This window comes from Coffea arabica, chromosome 5e, assembly GCF_036785885.1.
Source record: "Coffea arabica cultivar ET-39 chromosome 5e, Coffea Arabica ET-39 HiFi, whole genome shotgun sequence".
Taxonomy (NCBI): domain Eukaryota; kingdom Viridiplantae; phylum Streptophyta; class Magnoliopsida; order Gentianales; family Rubiaceae; genus Coffea; species Coffea arabica.
In genome coordinates, this window is record NC_092318.1 from 10,525,581 (window position 1) to 10,542,406 (window position 16,826).

Consider the following 16,826-nt stretch of genomic DNA (forward strand, 5'->3'; position numbering starts at 1 on the left):
TGCTGGATTTTAACTCCCCAAGACCTGGATCCACTCAGAACAGAACGAAAATTGAGTGCCAAAGTCAGAACTGTCCAGATTCAAAGGCAGTTCTGACGATCGATCTTGTTTTGGTCATAACTGGAGCTACGGAACTCGGATTTTGACGCACTTTATACCGTTCTGAAGCTAAAACCAAGATCTACATTTCTTATGAAGGGGTCAACCCCCAGCTCATACGTTATCAAAACGGAAAAACCCACGGTCAGAGGCTAAAATTCAAAACGTACACAATTTCAGGGCACAAAACAGGTGCGAGTGTTTTGGTTATAACTCGAGCTACACAGATCCGTTTGACCAGAAATTTTGTAGATATATTCATGACTTAAGAGGCTACAATGTTGAAAAAGGCCACTCAGTCCAGTTTCGAGTGTAACCAGGTCAAAAATGCAATATACCACACCAGAATCGCAAAAACAGGTTCACAAACCGCATTCTGGTTCAAACATCATAAGTCAGGCTACCTAAGTCCAAATCCAGAAATTCCAAAGCCATCCGAAAGCTAAGATAAATAGATACATTTCGTCAGAAGACCTCAACAACAAATTCTGAAGCATTCCCAACCAAATTAACCAATTACAGTCGCAGTTCTCAAGTTCGAGTAAAAACAGGACAGCAAGGGTAATTCTGTCTTTTCACAAGCTACGCTACTCCGATTGACCTGAAATGTTTCAGGAATTTCTAAACTATCATTCCCTACAACTTTCATGTTTTAACCCAAGCCTAATTCGGCCTTTAACATGGAGCACTAAAATCAGACAGAACAGGGTAGCTTGGTTTCCAAATTCTGAAATTTGCACCTTTACTCTATAAATTCATATCTAACAAGTGCTCTATCATCAAACCCACCAATTACTAGCTCAATAACATCAATTAAGAGGTAGATAACCATAATCAAGGCTGAAAATATAAACCCTAGTTAAACATCCCAACATACCATTGAACCCATGAAATTTTCCCCATAACTCCATCAAAATTATAACTTTAAGCTTCTAGTTCACACATATAAGAAGTAGAGGGAAGTTTCTTACCAAATTCACCTTAATCCCTATATCAAGAAGCTGCCAAGACCTTCCTCTTCCCATTTCACTCCACCAAAACCCTTAAGCTTTCTTGGAGATCAACTTTTGTGGAGGAATTTGCAAGATTATCGGTTGAAACTCAAGATTGAGGCTTGAAATTGAGGTGCAAGGTGAAGTTTTTTTCCTCTCTTGTTTTTCCTCTCAAGAATTTCGACCAAGACTAAGAAAAGGGGAAGAAATGGGGAAATTCTGGTCAAATTTTTATTTTATGAAGGTTAAGACAAGTTGGTCAAAGTCCAACTTCCATAGATGCCTTGAAACTTGTTTTCTTTCTAGCATTTTCTCTCATTTCTCTTGGTCAAATATTGTGGCTGATGTATGAGATATTTTGAGGGTCAATTATTTAAAATAAAATGAGAAGATTAAGGTAATAAAGTATGGGTCAAATGGTGTGTTTATCCGGTAACAAACGGTACCCGTCGGTTCGAGCCGATTTTCCTTAAATCACCCGTACTAGGGTTTTTTCTTCCTGTTCACTAACTTTTTATTATTGCATCTAATCACATATTATTTCTCACCCCAAAAGTCACTCTTAAACACCAAATTTGATCCTTGCTCCGTACCGGAAAATCATCCGGCGAAAAATCGCGAAAACCCTAATTTGCTCCAATCTTGAAAACGAAGAGTGAAACCCTACTTTCTAGGTTCATTTGCACTTATTGAGGAATGATTGAGTAGTAGGATCATGTTAAATGAATAATTTCCAAATAAAAGGAATTTTAAGAAAAGTGTGATGAATTTTACAATTCCATAGAATAAAATTAGGGTTTTGAGTCAAATATGAGGGATTTAAACATAACCTGCTAGTCACAAGTAAACTAGGGTTTTAAAGTACAAGTAAGGTTTCTAGTCTTGAAATAAAACGATGTTTTAAGACAAAAATAAAATAAAGAAACCGTAATCCTTTCTTTGAGACTAAACAAAAATAGTATCCTAAAATTTGGGGTATCACAATCTCCCCTTCTTCAAAGAATTTCGTCCTCGAAATTGCAATCAACGAGCTAAGGGTTGGAATACCCGAAATAATCAAAAGATCAAAAGGTGTACATATATATACAAGTCACGCCAAAATATACACAATATAATGCATCATATACACCAAGGGACATTTCAAGTTAGACAAAGTCAAGTGCAGTAAGTACTATATATGTAGGTATTAACATACCACAAGTAAATGACATGTAGGGACAATGCAAGGGCAAAATGAAAGAAACGCGACTTGTCGTCCCACACTCAGTGAAACCACCCCCGTCCGGTTTCTTGCTCCACTTCCCAAGGTGCCCGTTGATATCTTGTACTCACTCTAGCCAGACAAAGCCGATTCATGTTCCCAAAATGCTAGTCTCAAGTACTTAGCAGCGCCTCAAGTCTGGAGTACTCAGGTACAAGAATCCGAAATAAGATAATTCACATCTCGAGCTGCAGTCCCAAGAGTAAACTATCTACAATCGAAATTCCTACCTGACGTACCTATCTATGGTCCTCAGATACCATGAGAAAGATTTAAGGCCTATAACATTTATGATCCATAACTTATGCTCGAACGAACACTTAGTCCTTCATACTTATTCGCCACTTCATCCAGGCTCACTCTGCGCAGAGACCACGCGAAGCAGCTATAGGTTTTATCCCTCAATTGCTTAACTTTCAAATCAAAATCAAATCCCACAGTCCGGCATGCTAAACTTTAGCCTAGGATACACTACAGAGATCTGAAACCTAAGCTCTGATACCACTTGTGACGGCCCCACCTCCCCCTAAGGCGTACCAAAGGGTTCGGCGGGTCGCCTGCCCAGCTCTCGCCGGGACTCACTTACTCACTACAGTCCTTCAATGAAGTATAAAATAAATCTCAAGTATTACATCCAATTCTCCAAGAATTACATATTACGAGTACCAGAAAGTAAAACCTAGAAAAACTGATAACTACAACCACCACGCCAACTATATACATCTTACCCGTCAACTTCTAACAAATACAAATTCAAGTATTCTATAGCTCAAAATCTAACCACCTTCCCGAACGATCCCCGCGTCGGCCCCCTGCTAAGGAAAACAAATGGAACGGGGTAAGCTATATGCTTAGTAAGTAAACAGGGGTAAAATCATAAATTTCACATTTAGATAAGCAACTATTTCACAAAAGTGTCAAGTCAAGTGCAGAAGTAACAATACAAAGGAAGGATACAGGTTGGCTCCAAAGCCAAGTAGTTTGCCATGCGTGACCTCCTGCCGACACTCCGTCGACCATAAACAAGGTCCGTAGAACTCCACTTGTACTCCCACCGAACACCTTATCACCCTCACTGGCCAGACAGCTCACAAACTTGCTCGAGCGAACGAAATTGAACTTGGTTCACAAGTTCGGGTCACAAACTTGGTCCACATACTCGGTGAACCGGATTCACAAACTTGGTGACCTCAATCCAGGTTGGACTGACTTCGACCAAGCCCTAACCGGCTCGAATAGTCCATCTAGGTATTGAGATCGGGCCCCAAACTCACAAACTTCACAAAATTATTCAAAAGTCACCCCGAGCCACAAGCTCAAGGGTTTTAGTTCCAAAATTGCTCATATACACAAGCCATGTACAAATATGTGCGTAAGTTGGGGTTTAGGTCGAGTGCGATAAAGTACACCTTCGCCTAGGTACCCTCTTCATATATATCGAAACACATAAGCAACTAACACACAAGAGCGGCCTGAATACTTACACAACGAACAAGGGTAACAAAAGGACGAAATTCGCGTCGCGAAGAGTGGCTAGTAGGCCCCACCGGCTCCACCTAGCTCACCACCGTCTGAAATAGATGATTGCGTCACATAATATCACAAACGGCTACTATTATGCCTAAAACACGCAAAACGACAAAATGGGCACATGCAAGTGCGGAAACGGCATACGGAAACGGAAATGGCGGCCTAGCCGTTTTGCCGTCAAAACTGTTTTGAGCACAATCGAGGCTACGAGTGTCGGATCAAGGTCCATGAGGTACCGTTGCGGAGCTAAGAGAAAAGTCTATAACTTTCATGAAGACACATAAATCCGGATCTGAACAGAGATGGGTCGAAAGTATGGAAAACTGTGCCAGAAATTTGCACTTTAAGGTGACGGACAGGGTATGTTTGCTGGATTTTAACTCCCCAAGACCTGGATCCACTCAGAACAGAACGAAAATTGAGTGCCAAAGTCAGAACTGTCCAGATTCAAAGGCAGTTCTGACGATCGATCTTGTTTTGGTCATAACTGGAGCTACGGAACTCGGATTTTGACGCACTTTATACCGTTCTGAAGCTAAAACCAAGATCTACATTTCTTATGAAGGGGTCAACCCCCAGCTCATACGTTATCAAAACGGAAAAACCCACGGTCAGAGGCTAAAATTCAAAACGTACACAATTTCAGGGCACAAAACAGGTGCGAGTGTTTTGGTTATAACTCGAGCTACACAGATCCGTTTGACCAGAAATTTTGTAGATATATTCATGACTTAAGAGGCTACAATGTTGAAAAAGGCCACTCAGTCCAGTTTCGAGTGTAACCAGGTCAAAAATGCAATATACCACACCAGAATCGCAAAAACAGGTTCACAAACCGCATTCTGGTTCAAACATCATAAGTCAGGCTACCTAAGTCCAAATCCAGAAATTCCAAAGCCATCCGAAAGCTAAGATAAATAGATACATTTCGTCAGAAGACCTCAACAACAAATTCTGAAGCATTCCCAACCAAATTAACCAATTACAGTCGCAGTTCTCAAGTTCGAGTAAAAACAGGACAGCAAGGGTAATTCTGTCTTTTCACAAGCTACGCTACTCCGATTGACCTGAAATGTTTCAGGAATTTCTAAACTATCATTCCCTACAACTTTCATGTTTTAACCCAAGCCTAATTCGGCCTTTAACATGGAGCACTAAAATCAGACAGAACAGGGTAGCTTGGTTTCCAAATTCTGAAATTTGCACCTTTACTCTATAAATTCATATCTAACAAGTGCTCTATCATCAAACCCACCAATTACTAGCTCAATAACATCAATTAAGAGGTAGATAACCATAATCAAGGCTGAAAATATAAACCCTAGTTAAACATCCCAACATACCATTGAACCCATGAAATTTTCCCCATAACTCCATCAAAATTATAACTTTAAGCTTCTAGTTCACACATATAAGAAGTAGAGGGAAGTTTCTTACCAAATTCACCTTAATCCCTATATCAAGAAGCTGCCAAGACCTTCCTCTTCCCATTTCACTCCACCAAAACCCTTAAGCTTTCTTGGAGATCAACTTTTGTGGAGGAATTTGCAAGATTATCGGTTGAAACTCAAGATTGAGGCTTGAAATTGAGGTGCAAGGTGAAGTTTTTTTCCTCTCTTGTTTTTCCTCTCAAGAATTTCGACCAAGACTAAGAAAAGGGGAAGAAATGGGGAAATTCTGGTCAAATTTTTATTTTATGAAGGTTAAGACAAGTTGGTCAAAGTCCAACTTCCATAGATGCCTTGAAACTTGTTTTCTTTCTAGCATTTTCTCTCATTTCTCTTGGTCAAATATTGTGGCTGATGTATGAGATATTTTGAGGGTCAATTATTTAAAATAAAATGAGAAGATTAAGGTAATAAAGTATGGGTCAAATGGTGTGTTTATCCGGTAACAAACGGTACCCGTCGGTTCGAGCCGATTTTCCTTAAATCACCCGTACTAGGGTTTTTTCTTCCTGTTCACTAACTTTTTATTATTGCATCTAATCACATATTATTTCTCACCCCAAAAGTCACTCTTAAACACCAAATTTGATCCTTGCTCCGTACCGGAAAATCATCCGGCGAAAAATCGCGAAAACCCTAATTTGCTCCAATCTTGAAAACGAAGAGTGAAACCCTACTTTCTAGGTTCATTTGCACTTATTGAGGAATGATTGAGTAGTAGGATCATGTTAAATGAATAATTTCCAAATAAAAGGAATTTTAAGAAAAGTGTGATGAATTTTACAATTCCATAGAATAAAATTAGGGTTTTGAGTCAAATATGAGGGATTTAAACATAACCTGCTAGTCACAAGTAAACTAGGGTTTTAAAGTACAAGTAAGGTTTCTAGTCTTGAAATAAAACGATGTTTTAAGACAAAAATAAAATAAAGAAACCGTAATCCTTTCTTTGAGACTAAACAAAAATAGTATCCTAAAATTTGGGGTATCACAATCTCCCCTTCTTCAAAGAATTTCGTCCTCGAAATTGCAATCAACGAGCTAAGGGTTGGAATACCCGAAATAATCAAAAGATCAAAAGGTGTACATATATATACAAGTCACGCCAAAATATACACAATATAATGCATCATATACACCAAGGGACATTTCAAGTTAGACAAAGTCAAGTGCAGTAAGTACTATATATGTAGGTATTAACATACCACAAGTAAATGACATGTAGGGACAATGCAAGGGCAAAATGAAAGAAACGCGACTTGTCGTCCCACACTCAGTGAAACCACCCCCGTCCGGTTTCTTGCTCCACTTCCCAAGGTGCCCGTTGATATCTTGTACTCACTCTAGCCAGACAAAGCCGATTCATGTTCCCAAAATGCTAGTCTCAAGTACTTAGCAGCGCCTCAAGTCTGGAGTACTCAGGTACAAGAATCCGAAATAAGATAATTCACATCTCGAGCTGCAGTCCCAAGAGTAAACTATCTACAATCGAAATTCCTACCTGACGTACCTATCTATGGTCCTCAGATACCATGAGAAAGATTTAAGGCCTATAACATTTATGATCCATAACTTATGCTCGAACGAACACTTAGTCCTTCATACTTATTCGCCACTTCATCCAGGCTCACTCTGCGCAGAGACCACGCGAAGCAGCTATAGGTTTTATCCCTCAATTGCTTAACTTTCAAATCAAAATCAAATCCCACAGTCCGGCATGCTAAACTTTAGCCTAGGATACACTACAGAGATCTGAAACCTAAGCTCTGATACCACTTGTGACGGCCCCACCTCCCCCTAAGGCGTACCAAAGGGTTCGGCGGGTCGCCTGCCCAGCTCTCGCCGGGACTCACTTACTCACTACAGTCCTTCAATGAAGTATAAAATAAATCTCAAGTATTACATCCAATTCTCCAAGAATTACATATTACGAGTACCAGAAAGTAAAACCTAGAAAAACTGATAACTACAACCACCACGCCAACTATATACATCTTACCCGTCAACTTCTAACAAATACAAATTCAAGTATTCTATAGCTCAAAATCTAACCACCTTCCCGAACGATCCCCGCGTCGGCCCCCTGCTAAGGAAAACAAATGGAACGGGGTAAGCTATATGCTTAGTAAGTAAACAGGGGTAAAATCATAAATTTCACATTTAGATAAGCAACTATTTCACAAAAGTGTCAAGTCAAGTGCAGAAGTAACAATACAAAGGAAGGATACAGGTTGGCTCCAAAGCCAAGTAGTTTGCCATGCGTGACCTCCTGCCGACACTCCGTCGACCATAAACAAGGTCCGTAGAACTCCACTTGTACTCCCACCGAACACCTTATCACCCTCACTGGCCAGACAGCTCACAAACTTGCTCGAGCGAACGAAATTGAACTTGGTTCACAAGTTCGGGTCACAAACTTGGTCCACATACTCGGTGAACCGGATTCACAAACTTGGTGACCTCAATCCAGGTTGGACTGACTTCGACCAAGCCCTAACCGGCTCGAATAGTCCATCTAGGTATTGAGATCGGGCCCCAAACTCACAAACTTCACAAAATTATTCAAAAGTCACCCCGAGCCACAAGCTCAAGGGTTTTAGTTCCAAAATTGCTCATATACACAAGCCATGTACAAATATGTGCGTAAGTTGGGGTTTAGGTCGAGTGCGATAAAGTACACCTTCGCCTAGGTACCCTCTTCATATATATCGAAACACATAAGCAACTAACACACAAGAGCGGCCTGAATACTTACACAACGAACAAGGGTAACAAAAGGACGAAATTCGCGTCGCGAAGAGTGGCTAGTAGGCCCCACCGGCTCCACCTAGCTCACCACCGTCTGAAATAGATGATTGCGTCACATAATATCACAAACGGCTACTATTATGCCTAAAACACGCAAAACGACAAAATGGGCACATGCAAGTGCGGAAACGGCATACGGAAACGGAAATGGCGGCCTAGCCGTTTTGCCGTCAAAACTGTTTTGAGCACAATCGAGGCTACGAGTGTCGGATCAAGGTCCATGAGGTACCGTTGCGGAGCTAAGAGAAAAGTCTATAACTTTCATGAAGACACATAAATCCGGATCTGAACAGAGATGGGTCGAAAGTATGGAAAACTGTGCCAGAAATTTGCACTTTAAGGTGACGGACAGGGTATGTTTGCTGGATTTTAACTCCCCAAGACCTGGATCCACTCAGAACAGAACGAAAATTGAGTGCCAAAGTCAGAACTGTCCAGATTCAAAGGCAGTTCTGACGATCGATCTTGTTTTGGTCATAACTGGAGCTACGGAACTCGGATTTTGACGCACTTTATACCGTTCTGAAGCTAAAACCAAGATCTACATTTCTTATGAAGGGGTCAACCCCCAGCTCATACGTTATCAAAACGGAAAAACCCACGGTCAGAGGCTAAAATTCAAAACGTACACAATTTCAGGGCACAAAACAGGTGCGAGTGTTTTGGTTATAACTCGAGCTACACAGATCCGTTTGACCAGAAATTTTGTAGATATATTCATGACTTAAGAGGCTACAATGTTGAAAAAGGCCACTCAGTCCAGTTTCGAGTGTAACCAGGTCAAAAATGCAATATACCACACCAGAATCGCAAAAACAGGTTCACAAACCGCATTCTGGTTCAAACATCATAAGTCAGGCTACCTAAGTCCAAATCCAGAAATTCCAAAGCCATCCGAAAGCTAAGATAAATAGATACATTTCGTCAGAAGACCTCAACAACAAATTCTGAAGCATTCCCAACCAAATTAACCAATTACAGTCGCAGTTCTCAAGTTCGAGTAAAAACAGGACAGCAAGGGTAATTCTGTCTTTTCACAAGCTACGCTACTCCGATTGACCTGAAATGTTTCAGGAATTTCTAAACTATCATTCCCTACAACTTTCATGTTTTAACCCAAGCCTAATTCGGCCTTTAACATGGAGCACTAAAATCAGACAGAACAGGGTAGCTTGGTTTCCAAATTCTGAAATTTGCACCTTTACTCTATAAATTCATATCTAACAAGTGCTCTATCATCAAACCCACCAATTACTAGCTCAATAACATCAATTAAGAGGTAGATAACCATAATCAAGGCTGAAAATATAAACCCTAGTTAAACATCCCAACATACCATTGAACCCATGAAATTTTCCCCATAACTCCATCAAAATTATAACTTTAAGCTTCTAGTTCACACATATAAGAAGTAGAGGGAAGTTTCTTACCAAATTCACCTTAATCCCTATATCAAGAAGCTGCCAAGACCTTCCTCTTCCCATTTCACTCCACCAAAACCCTTAAGCTTTCTTGGAGATCAACTTTTGTGGAGGAATTTGCAAGATTATCGGTTGAAACTCAAGATTGAGGCTTGAAATTGAGGTGCAAGGTGAAGTTTTTTTCCTCTCTTGTTTTTCCTCTCAAGAATTTCGACCAAGACTAAGAAAAGGGGAAGAAATGGGGAAATTCTGGTCAAATTTTTATTTTATGAAGGTTAAGACAAGTTGGTCAAAGTCCAACTTCCATAGATGCCTTGACACTTGTTTTCTTTCTAGCATTTTCTCTCATTTCTCTTGGTCAAATATTGTGGCTGATGTATGAGATATTTTGAGGGTCAATTATTTAAAATAAAATGAGAAGATTAAGGTAATAAAGTATGGGTCAAATGGTGTGTTTATCCGGTAACAAACGGTACCCGTCGGTTCGAGCCGATTTTCCTTAAATCACCCGTACTAGGGTTTTTTCTTCCTGTTCACTAACTTTTTATTATTGCATCTAATCACATATTATTTCTCACCCCAAAAGTCACTCTTAAACACCAAATTTGATCCTTGCTCCGTACCGGAAAATCATCCGGCGAAAAATCGCGAAAACCCTAATTTGCTCCAATCTTGAAAACGAAGAGTGAAACCCTACTTTCTAGGTTCATTTGCACTTATTGAGGAATGATTGAGTAGTAGGATCATGTTAAATGAATAATTTCCAAATAAAAGGAATTTTAAGAAAAGTGTGATGAATTTTACAATTCCATAGAATAAAATTAGGGTTTTGAGTCAAATATGAGGGATTTAAACATAACCTGCTAGTCACAAGTAAACTAGGGTTTTAAAGTACAAGTAAGGTTTCTAGTCTTGAAATAAAACGATGTTTTAAGACAAAAATAAAATAAAGAAACCGTAATCCTTTCTTTGAGACTAAACAAAAATAGTATCCTAAAATTTGGGGTATCACAATCTCCCCTTCTTCAAAGAATTTCGTCCTCGAAATTGCAATCAACGAGCTAAGGGTTGGAATACCCGAAATAATCAAAAGATCAAAAGGTGTACATATATATACAAGTCACGCCAAAATATACACAATATAATGCATCATATACACCAAGGGACATTTCAAGTTAGACAAAGTCAAGTGCAGTAAGTACTATATATGTAGGTATTAACATACCACAAGTAAATGACATGTAGGGACAATGCAAGGGCAAAATGAAAGAAACGCGACTTGTCGTCCCACACTCAGTGAAACCACCCCCGTCCGGTTTCTTGCTCCACTTCCCAAGGTGCCCGTTGATATCTTGTACTCACTCTAGCCAGACAAAGCCGATTCATGTTCCCAAAATGCTAGTCTCAAGTACTTAGCAGCGCCTCAAGTCTGGAGTACTCAGGTACAAGAATCCGAAATAAGATAATTCACATCTCGAGCTGCAGTCCCAAGAGTAAACTATCTACAATCGAAATTCCTACCTGACGTACCTATCTATGGTCCTCAGATACCATGAGAAAGATTTAAGGCCTATAACATTTATGATCCATAACTTATGCTCGAACGAACACTTAGTCCTTCATACTTATTCGCCACTTCATCCAGGCTCACTCTGCGCAGAGACCACGCGAAGCAGCTATAGGTTTTATCCCTCAATTGCTTAACTTTCAAATCAAAATCAAATCCCACAGTCCGGCATGCTAAACTTTAGCCTAGGATACACTACAGAGATCTGAAACCTAAGCTCTGATACCACTTGTGACGGCCCCACCTCCCCCTAAGGCGTACCAAAGGGTTCGGCGGGTCGCCTGCCCAGCTCTCGCCGGGACTCACTTACTCACTACAGTCCTTCAATGAAGTATAAAATAAATCTCAAGTATTACATCCAATTCTCCAAGAATTACATATTACGAGTACCAGAAAGTAAAACCTAGAAAAACTGATAACTACAACCACCACGCCAACTATATACATCTTACCCGTCAACTTCTAACAAATACAAATTCAAGTATTCTATAGCTCAAAATCTAACCACCTTCCCGAACGATCCCCGCGTCGGCCCCCTGCTAAGGAAAACAAATGGAACGGGGTAAGCTATATGCTTAGTAAGTAAACAGGGGTAAAATCATAAATTTCACATTTAGATAAGCAACTATTTCACAAAAGTGTCAAGTCAAGTGCAGAAGTAACAATACAAAGGAAGGATACAGGTTGGCTCCAAAGCCAAGTAGTTTGCCATGCGTGACCTCCTGCCGACACTCCGTCGACCATAAACAAGGTCCGTAGAACTCCACTTGTACTCCCACCGAACACCTTATCACCCTCACTGGCCAGACAGCTCACAAACTTGCTCGAGCGAACGAAATTGAACTTGGTTCACAAGTTCGGGTCACAAACTTGGTCCACATACTCGGTGAACCGGATTCACAAACTTGGTGACCTCAATCCAGGTTGGACTGACTTCGACCAAGCCCTAACCGGCTCGAATAGTCCATCTAGGTATTGAGATCGGGCCCCAAACTCACAAACTTCACAAAATTATTCAAAAGTCACCCCGAGCCACAAGCTCAAGGGTTTTAGTTCCAAAATTGCTCATATACACAAGCCATGTACAAATATGTGCGTAAATTGGGGTTTAGGTCGAGTGCGATAAAGTACACCTTCGCCTAGGTACCCTCTTCATATATATCGAAACACATAAGCAACTAACACACAAGAGCGGCCTGAATACTTACACAACGAACAAGGGTAACAAAAGGACGAAATTCGCGTCGCGAAGAGTGGCTAGTAGGCACCACCGGCTCCACCTAGCTCACCACCGTCTGAAATAGATGATTGCGTCACATAATATCACAAACGGCTACTATTATGCCTAAAACACGCAAAACGACAAAATGGGCACATGCAAGTGCGGAAACGGCATACGGAAACGGAAATGGCGGCCTAGCCGTTTTGCCGTCAAAACTGTTTTAAGCACAATCGAGGCTACGACTGTCGGATCAAGGTCCATGAGGTACCGTTGCGGAGCTAAGAGAAAAGTCTATAACTTTCATGAAGACACATAAATCCGGATCTGAACAGAGATGGGTCGAAAGTATGGAAAACTGTGCCAGAAATTTGCACTTTAAGGTGACGGACAGGGAATATTTGCTGGATTTTAACTCCCCAAGACCTGGATCCACTCAGAACAGAACGAAAATTGAGTGCCAAAGTACCCGTCAGAACTGTCCAGATTCAAAGGCAGTTCTGACGATCGATCTTGTTTTGGTCATAACTGGAGTTACGGAACTCGGATTTTGACGCACTTTAAACCGTTTTGAAGCTAAAACCAAGATCTACATTTCTTATGAAGGGGTCAACCCCCAGATCATACGTTATCAAAACGGAAAAACCCACGGTCAGAGGCTGAAATTCAAAACGTACACAATTTCAGGGCACAAAACAGGTGCGAGTGTTTTGGTTATAACTCGAGCTACACAGATCCGTTTGACCAGAAATTTTGCAGATATATTCAGGACATAAGAGGCTACAATGTTGAAGAAGGCCACTCAGTCCAGTTTCGAGTGTAACTAGGTCAAAAATGCAATATACCACACCAGAATCGCAAAAACAGGTTCACAAACCGCATTCTGGTTCAAACATCATAAGTCATGCTACCTAAGTCCAAATCTAGAAATTCCAAAGCCATCCGAAAGCTAAGATACAGGGATACATTTCGTCAGAAGACATCAACAACAAATTCCGAAGCATTCCCAACCAAATTAACCAATTACAGTCACAGTTCTCAAGTTCGAGTAAAAACAGGACAGCAAGGGTAATTCTGTCTTTTCACAAGCTACGCTACTCCGATTGACCTGAAATTTTTCAGGCATCTCTAAACTATCATTCCCTACAACTTTCATGTTTTAACCCAAGCCTAATTCGGCCTTTACATTGGAGCACTAAAATCGGACAGAACAGGGTAGCTTGGTTTCCAAATTCTGAAATTTGCACCTTTACTCTATAAATTCATATCTAACAAGTGCTCTATCATCAAACCCACCAATTACTAGCTCAATAACATCAATTAAGAGGTAGATAACCATAATCAAGGCTGAAAATATAAACCCTAGTTAAACATCCCAACATACCATTGAACCCATGAAATTTTCCCCATAACTCCATCAAAATTATAACTTTAAGCTTCTAGTTCACACATATAAGAAGTAGAGGGAAGTTTCTTACCAAATTCACCTTAATCCCTATATCAAGAAGCTGCCAAGACCTTCCTCTTCCCATTTCACTCCACCAAAACCCTTAAGCTTTCTTGGAGATCAACTTTTGTGGAGGAATTTGCAAGATTATCGGTTGAAACTCAAGATTGAGGCTTGAAATTGAGGTGCAAGGTGAAGTTTTTTTCCTCTCTTGTTTTTCCTCTCAAGAATTTCGACCAAGACTAAGAAAAGGGGAAGAAATGGGGAAATTCTGGTCAAATTTCTATTTTATGAAGGTTAAGACAAGTTGGTCAAAGTCCAACTTCCATAGATGCCTTGACACTTGTTTTCTTTCTAGCATTTTCTCTCATTTCTCTTGGTCAAATATTGTGGCTGATGTATGAGATATTTTGAGGGTCAATTATTTAAAATAAAATGAGAAGATTAAGGTAATAAAGTATGGGTCAAATGGTGTGTTTATCCGGTAACAAACGGTACCCGTCGGTTCGAGCCGATTTTTCTTAAATCACCCGTACTAGGGTTTTTTCTTCCTGTTCACTAACTTTTTATTATTGCATCTAATCACATATTATTTCTCACCCCAAAAGTCACTCTTAAACACCAAATTTGATCCTTGCTCCGTACCGAAAAATCATCCGGCGAAAAATCGCGAAAACCCTAATTTGCTCCAATCTTGAAAACGAAGAGTGAAACCCTACTTTCTAGGTTCATTTGCACTTATTGAGGAATGATTGAGTAGTAGGATCATGTTAAATGAATAATTTCCAAATAAAAGGAATTTTAAGAAAAGTGTGATGAATTTTACAATTCCATAGAATAAAATTAGGGTTTTGAGTCAAATATGAGGGATTTAAACATAACCTGCTAGTCACAAGTAAACTAGGGTTTTAAAGTACAAGTAAGGTTTCTAGTCTTGAAATAAAACGATGTTTTAAGACAAAAATAAAATAAAGAAACCGTAATCCTTTCTTTGAGACTAAACAAAAATAGTATCCTAAAATTTGGGGTATCACAATCTCCCCTTCTTCAAAGAATTTCGTCCTCGAAATTGCAATCAACGAGCTAAGGGTTGGAATACCCGAAATAATCAAAAGATCAAAAGGTGTACACATATATACAAGTCACGCCAAAATATACACAATATAATGCATCATATACACCAAGGGACATTTCAAGTTAGACAAAGTCAAGTGCAGTAAGTACTATATATGTAGGTATTAACATACCACAAGTAAATGACATGTAGGGACAATGCAAGGGCAAAATGAAAGAAACGCGACTTGTCGTCCCACACTCAGTGAAACCACCCCCGTCCGGTTTCTTGCTCCACTTCCCAAGGTGCCCGTTGATATCTTGTACTCACTCTAGCCAGACACAGCCGATTCATGTTCCCAAAATGCTAGTCTAAAGTACTTAGCAGCGCCTCAACTCTGGAGTACTCAGGCACAAGAATCCGAAATAAGATAATTCACATCTCGAGCTGCAGTCCCAAGAGTAAACTATCTACAATCGAAATTCCTACCTGACGTACCTATCTATGGTCCTCAGATACCATGAGAAAGATTTAAGGTCTATAACATTTATGATCCATAACTTATGCTCGAACGAACACTTAGTCCTTCATACTTATTCGCCACTTCATCCAGGCTCACTCTGCGCAGAGACCACGCGAAGCAGCTATAGGTTTTATCCCTCAATTGCTTAACTTTCAAATCAAATCAAATCCCACAGTCCGACATCCTAAACTTTAGCCTAGGATACACTACAGAGATCTGAAACCTAAGCTCTGATACCACTTGTGACGGCCCCACCTCCCCCTAAGGCGTACCAAAGGGTTCGGCGGGTCGCCTGCCCAGCTCTCGCCGGGACTCACTTACTCACTACAGTCCTCCAATGAAGTATAAAATAAATCTCAAGTATTACATCCAATTCTCCAAGAATTACATATTACGAGTACCAGAAAGTAAAACCTAGAAAAATTGATAACTACAACCACCACGCCAACTATATACATCTTACCCGTCAACTTTTAACAAATACAAATTCATGTATTCTATAACTCAAAATCTAACCACCTTCCCGAACGATCCCCGCGTCGGCCCCCTGCTAAGGAAAACAAATGGAACGGGGTAAGCTATATGCTTAGTAAGTAAACAGGGGTAAAATCATAAATTTCACATTTAGATAAGCAACTATTTCACAAAAGTGTCAAGTCAAGTGCAGAAGTAACAATACAAAGGAAGGATACAGGTTGGCTCCAAATCCAAGTAGTTTGCCATGCGTGACCTCCTGCCGACACTCCGTCGACCATAAACAAGGTCCGTAGAACTCCACTTGTACTCCCACCTAACACCTTATCACCCTCACTGGCCAGACAGCTCACAAACTTGCTCGAGCGAACGAAATTGAACTTGGTTCACAAGCTCGGGTCACAAACTTGGTCCACATACTCGGTGAACCGGATTCACAAACTTGGTGACCTCAATCCAGGTTGGACTGACTTCGACCAAGCCCTAACCGGCTCGAATAGTCCATCTAGGTATTGAGATCGGGCCCCAAACTCACAAACTTCACAAAATTATTCAAAAGTCACCCCGAGCCACAAGCTCAAGGGTTTTAGTTCCAAAATTGCTCATATACACAAGCCATGTACAAATATGTGCGTAAGTTAGGGTTTAGGTCGAGTGCGATAAAGTACACCTTCGCCTAGGTACCCTCTTCATATATATCGAAACACATAAGCAACTAACACACCAGAGCGGCCTGAATACTTACACAACGAACAAGGGTAACAAAAGGACGAAATTCGCGTCGCGAAGAGTGGCTAGTAGGCACCACCGGCTCCACCTAGCTCACCACCGTCTGAAATAGATGATTGCGTCACATAATATCACAAACGGCTACTATTATGCCTAAAACACGCAAAACGACAAAATGGGCACATGCAAGTGCGGAAACGGCATACGGAAACGGAAATGGCGGCCTAGCCGTTTTGCCGTCAAAACTGTTTTAA